We start from the raw sequence: 10,436 nt of genomic DNA, 5'->3' as shown, positions 1-10,436 counted from the left end.
AATGTGTTATCTGTGATTGCTTATAATTATGACTCCTGAATATTGGCGTGTAAATACACCCTATAAATTTCAACTTAGCTACAAGTTCAACGCATACTACAGGAAATAGGTGCCTACAGTTTAACACTTTAACGCAACTGGACCCCATGGAAGACCAGCTTAGTATAGCTAAATATGGGCTATCCAGCCATCTTCTCAGATTGAAGATGAACAAACAACAACAACAACAACAAAACCAACGATAACAACAAAACAAACTTACATAATGTTACATATCTCCAAATATTTCACCGTTCGAAACAACACCCGGTACCTGGCTTCATTCTATGATCATTCAGTTCGGGAATTTTAAGCTTAATTTCATGCCCTCCTTTATCTTCTGTAGATAAACCAGTGTGGCTTTTGATTTGATTTCTTCTATATCCCTAACTAGACTCTTAATTGCATGTTGATCTCGAGTAGCGTGTCTTGGGAACATATCTTAGCTATAATTGACTACAAAACAATTAAGGATAAACCAGCATGCTGAACATAATAAAAATAACCGAGAACAAAGGAAGTATTCACTACGCATTGTGCGTCTTGAAAAGGAGCAAATCAGTTACAGTTTGTCAAGTAGGTCGTATACATGCGTTTCAGTTATCTCTTATTATCGCACAACACATACAAACAGCGCAGTCTATTCGGAGTCAAATTTACAATTCAGTATAATTTACTTCGTACAAACTTAAAAAGTATTTTCAATAAAAAGAGGCACATTTCATCGCCTTTGTGTGTGTGCATACTGCAAATATTTTAAAAAATCAAGCACACTGAACCAATCAAAATTTATTTGAATTCAGTTTGCAATTGAGTGATAATAACGAGATAGCCTTGGCAGACATCGAGACAAGTTCTTTCCTTGTCAGTATAAACCACAGTTAGGCCTATAAGGTACATCTCTCGCCCCAGTTCAATTCAATTTCAATTTCAATTTCAATTTCAGTTTATTGAAAACCAGACATAGTCACAGTAATGAATGAACATGAAGCAAATGGATATTAGTCCTCAAGAAGCAGAGCTAATTATGTGCCTAAGTGGGATCCATTAGTTTTTCCTTTGTTGGTTCTCTCAAGGAACGACCTCTTTGAACGCATTCCTGTATCTCGGGATCCGCATGCTTCAAGTTAATTTAGTGCTGGTTAACCTTCTTGCCCAGAACTGCAGGCATTTCCACTTCTCTTCTCTCACATTCTGGGCTGCTGCTGCTACTGTTTCTCTGTGTTGGACAGTGAAAAGAGATTTTAAGCAGTAATAAATATATGCAATAACCAACAGGTAATAGATCTTAGATGTACACATTAGTCGCACAACCGAAACGACAAAATATAGCTCTCGTGTCAAAAAATAATGAAAGTCAGTTTTGAACGCATCAAACTCTTGCACACAAACGTAGCAAAAACTACGCCCTACGTTGTGGCATCGCTTATCCGGTAAAATTAATTGACCTTTTGACCTTGTCGGACTTCACCGATACTCGAACTTGACCAGCATCTTTAGATTAATGTTTGTTAACGAAATGGTAATTTCGTCGACGAAAATTAATGACTGATTTCGTAACGAAATAGGCCATGCGACACTTGGCGCCCCATATACAAAACGACAGTCTTTGTCCATGGTTTAAACCATGGACAAAGATTGTACCACCTTCGTGAATTCGGGCCAAGAGGTTGTGTCGGCTCATGTCCGAAGGTTATGATGTGAGATGAGGATTGCATTGCATCATCTTAAAGGAAGAGATCCACATATTATAGTCAATAACTCATATTGAAAAGTGTAAATGTGTTATGATGAACAACATAAGGCAAAAATACGATGCATGAGAATGAAATGTATACCTTTGTCGTGTTTCCTTGAATGTTACTGACCAGCTCGATTAGCTGCATTCCATTTATGATAATGCCCTCCATATTCTGTATGTATCATAAACAAGGTATGAAAAAAAGAAAGGCATGAGACATAAGCCGCAACAACGCAAATACGCAGATGAACTATTTTCGTTAAATGATTCTCTCTTCTTCTTCTTTCTGAAACGCGTTTCTTTATGACATCTCGCAGCAAGTTAATAGCGTTTGGTGTTTTTGAATGAAAACAAATGATGCAGCTCGAAGCAGAAGAAAGAAGATTCCGCACAACCTTTTTCCATCTCAGTCCTTGATCAGTTTAAATGACAATTTCACGAAATGAAGATGCAACTATATAGTAGCAAAATAATACATCTTTTAATACCAGTATGCCAGGGATTCATGGGTGAAAATACTTTCTCAGGGCCCCGTTGCTAGAAACTTTGCGTTTAAACGCAACTCCAAAAATCAAACGCAAGTCTTCCAATCTCTTGCAACTTTGCGTTTAAACGCAATTCTGTTGCTGAAAGGACTTGCGTTTCTCAGATCTCTTTTTCCAATAACTGGTGGATTGATATCGAGAAACAGTACCCTCACAGAGCTCAAACTTGCGCACTGCAAAGTACTCTTTGATATCGTCCTGAAAGAAATTATAATATGAGATATGAATTTACTTTACGGCTTGTGGCCTGCGAAGCAACCGTTGTGAAAAATATCTCAGGCAGGTCATCGCTCTTGAGATCGGCGTTGGCAAGATGAGGCAAAGAACATAGAAATTCAGCCAAATTTGCTGCTGTTTTCTCTGAAACCTGACGCCCGCGAAATTCCATGACGATTTTGCGAATCTGCAGAAGAAGAAGAAGAAGACAAAGAAGAAAATGAAGAAGACACGACTGCATATATACTTTATTCGTCTTGCCCTGTTCTCATTACTTATTTTGTTACTTTCTACGCCGTTGGTAATGAAACAGATGTCACTTTCAATCATAAACATATCAGATTGCTTGTCAGCAAGAACCACAGGGTTTTAGGGCTTATCATTGAATAAACCAATTATGAACACGACACAGACTGCCTTCACATCACTGCTGTTTAGAAAATTTCATGACTAGTCGTTAACCGTTGATATCGTAAACCAAGAAGAAATTGAATAGTTTGGCATGGTATTCGGAAGAGGTCATTCTGTTTGGTTTTTTTTTTTTTTTTTTTTTTTTTTGATGCCGTTGTCTCGATCTCCTCACTGTGTGATTCAATGACTGCACAAATTGGCATGACACACTATTGAAAACTAAAACAAAATGAAAGCAGGCAGACATTTTGATTTGTGGAAAAGGTGAAATTATGATTGCTTTTCACAAAATAAAAAAGTTTATATACAGATAAATGCTAGGAACATCAAAAAGGACAGAATACCCATTCAAAGGTTTTTTTTTCGCAAATAATTCTGAGTTGTGCATACCCATTGCAACATACCTGACACATTGGTGCTAATGCGACAGCAGTTGAGAGGAAATTGTCTGGCAAGTAGGGGCACGTCACATTAAATGTCGAAAGATGTGGCATAGTGCACACCCATCGGGCCAAGTCTTCTCCCACCGAAGATCGATCATCCCAGCTGTCAAAAGACAACTTCAGATCTTGAATCTTATGAAATGCAAATATTTGGCAAACAAAGGAAGCACTAAAAATACATCTTCTGGGTTTGGAGAGTCTGTTTGCATACCAGTTTGTAATGTCAATGTAAATACAAAACCTTAAAATATGTATGGGAGAAAACGCACCACGAGATTATGAAATGATAAAAACAGACTGAATCCCCCTCCCCTCTCTCTCTCTCTTCCTCTCTCTCTCTCTATACGTTATAATGTACATTCAAATCAAAATCACTTGACAAAGGGCAGGGAGCCCGAAAATTGTGTGTTCTTCAAACTGTTGTAAACTGTTGGTATTGACGGGAATATGCATTTCTTGAGTTCTGTTCTATTTTTTATATCATACGAACACGTGAAATATTAAATCAATCCGAGGGGTCTCGGGTTCGAATCCCGATGGAATCCCATTTTCTTTGCTCATTTTCCACTAATGACATATTAAATCAAAACAAGAATTAAAATTCATAGCTGGCATTCTATCATGCGTCTTTATCCTACTTTGGTTAAGATATGGATGCATATCAACACGTAGAAGAGATAGACCATATATATTTTGTAATGCCTTACATATACTTCAATATATTTCAATCAAACGTTCAATCAGCCTGTCCATCATCACATTTGTATGAATGGAATAAACGACTTGAAGTCTATACCTGACAGTGCGAAGCTTCTTCGCCGAGGAGCTGGTAGAAGTCCACATGAAGTTGTGTGTTAGATATAGATACTTCACGCAGCACATCCCCGGACAACATACCCTCCACCAAGCCACGAGACAAAGTTCTTCCACAGTTCACAATTTTAAGAGACAGCGATCGCTAATGGAAAAAACAAACAAACCGATTGATAGGCCTAAATGCGAAAAGTTACTATCGACAATAGTATAATATTGGAGATGGATTTGCAGTTTATATGGAGGTGGTAAACCAGGGCCCTGTTTCATAAAGCTGTTCGTAAAGATACGATCGACTTACGAGCGACTGGTGATCAGTTCTTGTGCTGAATTATTGAAATAAGTATTGACGTGCTATTTAAGTATAGCACATCAGAACTGACCACAAGTCGCTTGTAAGTTGTTCGTAACTTTACGAACAGCTTTATGAAACACCCCAAGGTCGAATAAGACGTGACACATTCAATATTTTCCTCACGAATGAATAACAATGACCTATTGTATGATATTATAATATAGTGTTTATATAGCGCATATATCACTACCGTATAAAGTGTCTCTATATACGCTTTAAGGGAGAGAGATGAAAATGGATATAGGCCGAAATCATGTACTGTATGTACCGTAGATGTTGCAGTTTGCAAAACCAAAACTCATTCATAATACTTTTTACACAAATGTCTTGAGAAGATTTTTGAACTTTAACACTGTGGAAGCTTCTTTTACATACATAACATAGAACAGTGTTTCACAGTGTGGGATTCATGATCAAGTTATTATTTCTTTATAGTACTGTTACAGCACTTTGATAAATACAATTCTTAAATTGGTCTGACTGTACTATGATGCAAACTATGATTGCAGTACTTGCCCAAGAATCAAAATATTCTGTCATGACAAAAATTATATTTTTCAAAGTCGAAACTTTCCATGAAAGGTTCGTGGAAAGACGTTTGACACAATTTGCAAATCAGACATGAACGAATGCGATGACATTTTCCAATCAAAGCGAGCTTCATTTCATCTCGTATCGTATAATGAGAGAAAAATGGTTCGAAACCCTAATAATAAAAATCTGATTGGATATACAAATTCGTGTAGATTCTACATCTCAAAGCAATTTCCCAAAATCCTCGTTAGGTTTTTAAACTACTTTCAAATGAGGATTTTGTATTCAATCGCACACAGAGACAGAACAACGAACACGTGTGAAATTGCATTGTCATTCTGAATGATGCTTCTGTTACTTTTTCAAATCAATATCCAACCTGCATCACTCACCGCTTGGTTACAGTGTACCATGAACACAACTCCTGACTTTGTATGTTCTGACATTTTTGATGATATTGTGTAATCTGTCCATCGTTCTCCCACTGCTCTGGCGGCCTCCATAGTATGACATTCAAACGCGACGTCAACACAGAAATCAGGGTCAGCGCACTTTATCAAGCCGCCGATGAGATCAAGCCCAAGTTCTTTCTTTAAAGCTGAGGCGAAGTAGAGTAGGTAGCGGAATTCATCACGTCGACGAAGAAGTTCGTTTTTCTGCCTGTCGTACTTGATGCGATCATTGGTAAATAAATTCTCGAGATATACCCCTGCTAAATATTCTTGAAACAATTTGTGTGTGAACGAAACCGCTGAAACATCCGAGGCATTCCTGTCGACATTGCGCCGGAGCTTCCCACTGGCATGACTGGCAACGTGACTGGTGATATCTACCTCTCTCGTCAAAACCCCGATTCTGCAGCATGTTTCCATGGTATGCCGACACTCGTTGAATTTTTCTTCAGGAAATGAAAGTTTTCTGTTCCATAAGCCGTGCAGCGCTATCTGACTGATTTCTTGAACTGCTCTATTAGCGTGACTCAAAATCGGAGCAATTGGTTGATTGAAGCTCTGGAAACACACTAATAATGCGTAGCGTTCTTTTAGAAAAGTAATCATTTCTCCAAAAATCTTAGAAAAAGTTTTCATTTTTTGTATTTCTTCGCGTTTCTCTTCATTCACCTCATGCCACATAAGGCAAAGGGTTGCACAGTAGATTGGATAAGGGGCCATATGCGACCGAATGACGTCATTATCTTGTATGAAGCTAAGCAATGTTTCTGAAAGAGCGTCCTTTTCTTTAATTCGAAAGTACCTCTTGATATAAGTTGATAGATACTCTTGGTTGTATCCTTCTACGCTGATAAAAGTGTAATCTTCGGCAAGACTTCTGGCCATCTTGAATTCTTGCCATCTCCATGGTCTTGTGGTCACAATTAGCTTGCAAGACGTATATTGCTCTAATCGTATAATGCGAATAACCTCACTGTTGCTCCTCCCTTCTATTTCCCCGTTGAACTCGTCGAAACCATCAAACACGAGGAGAACTTTACTTTGATTTCTTGAGATGTAGCTGTCTATCTGGTTTGGTGTTACTGCATTTAAATCAGAGAAATATCTTTCCACAATACCACCAATACTTTGGCCGTCAGTGACAACTCGAAGAGGAATTACGAGCACCATGTCCAGATCCTGGAGAATTCTTCCCTTGGACCAGTCCCAGGAAATCTTAGCGCAAAGTGTTGTTTTACCAACACCTCCCTCACCCTGGATCAGAAGGCGCTTAGAAAGATTTCCACTTTCATCGAAAAGATCCTCGTATGAAAGTGTTTTACGTATGCCACTTTCATCTATATGACTCACGTTGGTGTCAATATCATCATCCAGATTTACACGTTCCATGAAGTTGAATGGATCCACTCTGCTTCTGCGGCGTGACAAGCGATAATAATATTCCTTCAGGTCATCTTTGCATTGCTGTACTTGTTCCTCGGTAAGATGTGATGATCCTGGGAAGTTAAGAAAAATGGACAAAGGGGCAGATACTTGTGAATAATAGAAATATATAAGTATATATCATATATATATATATATATATATAGGCCTATATATAACTGAATATATATATATAATATAGATATATAAATATACATATATATTATAATAATATACATATATATATTATAATATAGATATATAAAAAAAATATATATATATATCTATATACACACTTTCAACTTTCATATACGGATACAGCAGGTTCATAGGCCTATACGGATGAACCTGCTGTCAACCGAGTGAACTTGTTCCAATACTTATATATATATATATATATATATATATATATATATATATACATATATATAATATATTAATCCCGCCTCTCTGAATTGTACGTATATATATATATATATATATATATATAGACCCTTTGACTTTATTATAAAATTTGAATGGCATTTGTCGGTTTACAGCATTTCACAAATCCACGTGATAGTTGGCATAGACCATTCCATTGACAATAGAAACGAGTTGGAGAGAAAGATACAAACAAGCTCAAAGAGTGCATCATTAAAATTTTAGAATCTCTGCAATCTGATTGGTCAATTATTGCCATGCACTGATTTTTACTGATCCACACTGAGCCATGCGTCCGGTAAAATCCGAACGCATGGCTCAAGTCTTGTACAGTGTTGTAGGTGCATGTACCGGACGCAAAATGGGGAAAATGGTTGTATTTCATGAATTTACGGGCCCATTTTATAACTCAAATGATACACAGGCCAATTTCGAGGATCAGCGAGAATTGGATGTTCTCGTTTAACTTAGGAAGAGTCTAAAACCCACTCGCTGCGCTCGTGATGGGTTTAAACAGTTCCACACGCGCATCCCATTCTCACCGATCCACTCTGTCCTGTGCATCATTATTTTGTATATTATTCCAGCTAAAAATTCAACTAATGGTTTTGCCTTGAACGAACAATTTCTGTTTCTTATAAATTTGTTGTCTTGATGCTGCATACCTTTCCCGTGATTCCCCCCCCCCCAAAAAAAAAAACACAACAGCAAACAAACAAACAAACAAACAACAACAATTATTTTTGAGACTATACGTGAACTTTTCAGGCACTATACTCACGAATCTTTCTTTTTTACTTTGTGGCCTACAAAAACAAAGCAATAAATGAGAATCACTTCTCTTTAGGCAATATAAAGAGTAACATATGACAGTTCCCTTTTAAGCAAATAGTATTTGTGTTAATTTTTCTCATAAGTACAGCTTACTCATAATCAATTCCTCCTCCACATAAGATGGTTCTCCATTGCGTGGTCTCCGCCAACAAGGAATCCAGCCACATCCTGCAAAATATTGAAGTGTATAATAAAAATATGCTTGATTTGGCCATGGTTGTTTCCAAAAAGAATTCAATTTCACAGTACCCGATAGAACATCATTATGTTATTACAAATTGCATTGAGTATCAGAGGATTCACTGAACCGTATTGTTACACATTCCATTGCTTACATGTTTTGTTGTTATAGCACATGTTATGATTTTATAGCACAATACACTTGGCTGATTATCACAATGACCACCGTTCGATGTAAGTAGAATACTATTCGAAGAGTGTTAACTACTATATCAGTCACATAGGCCACTCCATTTCACGGGTTTTATTTAGTGCAAATTGACTGTTTTTGCAATTTGATATGATAAAAATTGAATAAATGATAATAACAATGTAAAAATAGACTCAAACCTATTCTCGGTAGGTAGTCGGGATGATATTTTTGCAGAATCTTCCAAACAAGGAGGAATAGGACGGTTAAGGCAGCAGGCACCCCAATGACTAGTCCGGCGATGAGACCTAAATTCTGACGTTTTCCTGAAGTTTACAATTAGTAGACTTGCTAAGGGCGAAAACAAAGGTGATCGCTGCATTTCATATCATTAATGTCCTATTTGGAACACGTGTTCCATGGGGGAGATGGATTTTTTTTTTCATCCAAAGAGACACTCTGCATCTATGCAAATAACCCTTTATTTGGATAATTTATGCAAAGTAGTATGTGAAAATAAGAAAATCCCTTTAATATACACCATCCCAGGCAAAAATAGTTATGTAACTTGATAGAAAAATTCGATAGATCAACAAAGGAGAAACACAATGAATAGTCGTATGATCATCCCCCCGAATTTCACATGTGCAAAATAATAAGAAGTAGAAATACAAGTATTAATTTTGCTTTTCTCTCATCACAGTTCAAGCACTGCATGCATGATACAAACTACCCACCTAGCACATTATTATCCCTTGGATCAAAAGGAAATTGTGCATCCATGTGTTTATATCTTTGTATAGTGTCAATTTGCAAAGAAATAGTTGATTATACTGGTCCAACCTTGATAGGACACATTTTGGCACATTTGCATTGTTGACAAAATATACAGCGAAGAGTCGTAAAATTCATTTACCTTTACAGCCCTTATACCGAGTGAAATCAGTGTGTAATATACGTTTCTTTTCTGCATGTGTTTCCAAAACAAACAGACTCTTACCGTAATGAGTGTAAGGCCGACGCAATCGGAAAATATAGGGTTTAACTTTTTGCCCACAACCCCCCACCTTTTTGCAGAAAAACGAATCTCCTGAAAACGAATCAACATCCCTTTTCCAATAAAGTCGCCTCCTCACTTTGAAAAACGTTATAGCGCCGGCCATGGAGTGTGTGGCCAAACAATAACTAGATTACTCCCAAGTTTACCCAATTTGATTAAACATACCCAAGACAAATCCTTCAGAAATAGAAACTTGGCAACTTTTTTTACTAACCTGACATCATGGGCAGAACGGAGATTTCTGCTGTCGACGTTCCATTCAGCGAGTCACCGGTAGCAATGCACATGAAGGTTTGCTCTGTCCCATGTTTAGCTGATACAATGATTGTCTCGAACCTCTCGTAATGTGCCGTCAGAAAGTGTGCCGAACTACAACTATCAAACTGAATGAAAAAAAAAAAGTTTGAAAATGAACGGGAAAAACTTTATGCCATGCGCATCTAATCACAATTGTCGGTTTGGTGACGTCATCAAAATGATCACTTATTTTAGCGATTTGGAAGATGTCTGAGCTACAACCAAAGAGATTTTTCTCCTCCCCACCAGTTACTTGGGAAAACTCTTTGGCTACAACATACTCAAATTTGGGAGAAAAAAAAAAATCGAGCAAGAGACTGGTGACCGACATAATAGTAAATAAATAAAAACTAGAAATGTCGAATATGGCGTCTGGTATGACTCCACCTCGCATGTTCGTCCCTGGGTAATCCAACAAGACTGACACCAACGAGTCATAAAGCCCACGAGTTCGACATTAAAAACATGTTTATGAGTTAAA

General features: G+C 37.4%; 1 long non-coding RNA gene across 1 annotated transcript; it reads right to left on the bottom strand.

The window, feature by feature from the left end:
• Nucleotides 1-6,946: 6,946 nt before the first annotated feature.
• On the bottom strand, nucleotides 6,947-9,002 carry LOC139716320 (uncharacterized). The gene is made up of 3 exons (XR_011709887.1): nucleotides 8,799-9,002; nucleotides 8,322-8,396; nucleotides 6,947-7,045 (listed from the first exon to the last, which is right to left on the bottom strand). It is a non-coding gene; the product is annotated as an uncharacterized lncRNA (long non-coding RNA).
• Nucleotides 9,003-10,436: the final 1,434 nt, after the last annotated feature.

Source organism: Diadema antillarum, unplaced genomic scaffold (assembly GCF_040938485.1).
Source record: "Diadema antillarum isolate AM-2024a unplaced genomic scaffold, OU_Dant_1.0 scf00000064, whole genome shotgun sequence".
Classification (NCBI taxonomy): Eukaryota; Metazoa; Echinodermata; class Echinoidea; order Diadematoida; family Diadematidae; genus Diadema; species Diadema antillarum.
Note: the sequence above shows the minus strand (reverse complement) of the source record. Positions and strands in the feature narration are given on the sequence as shown.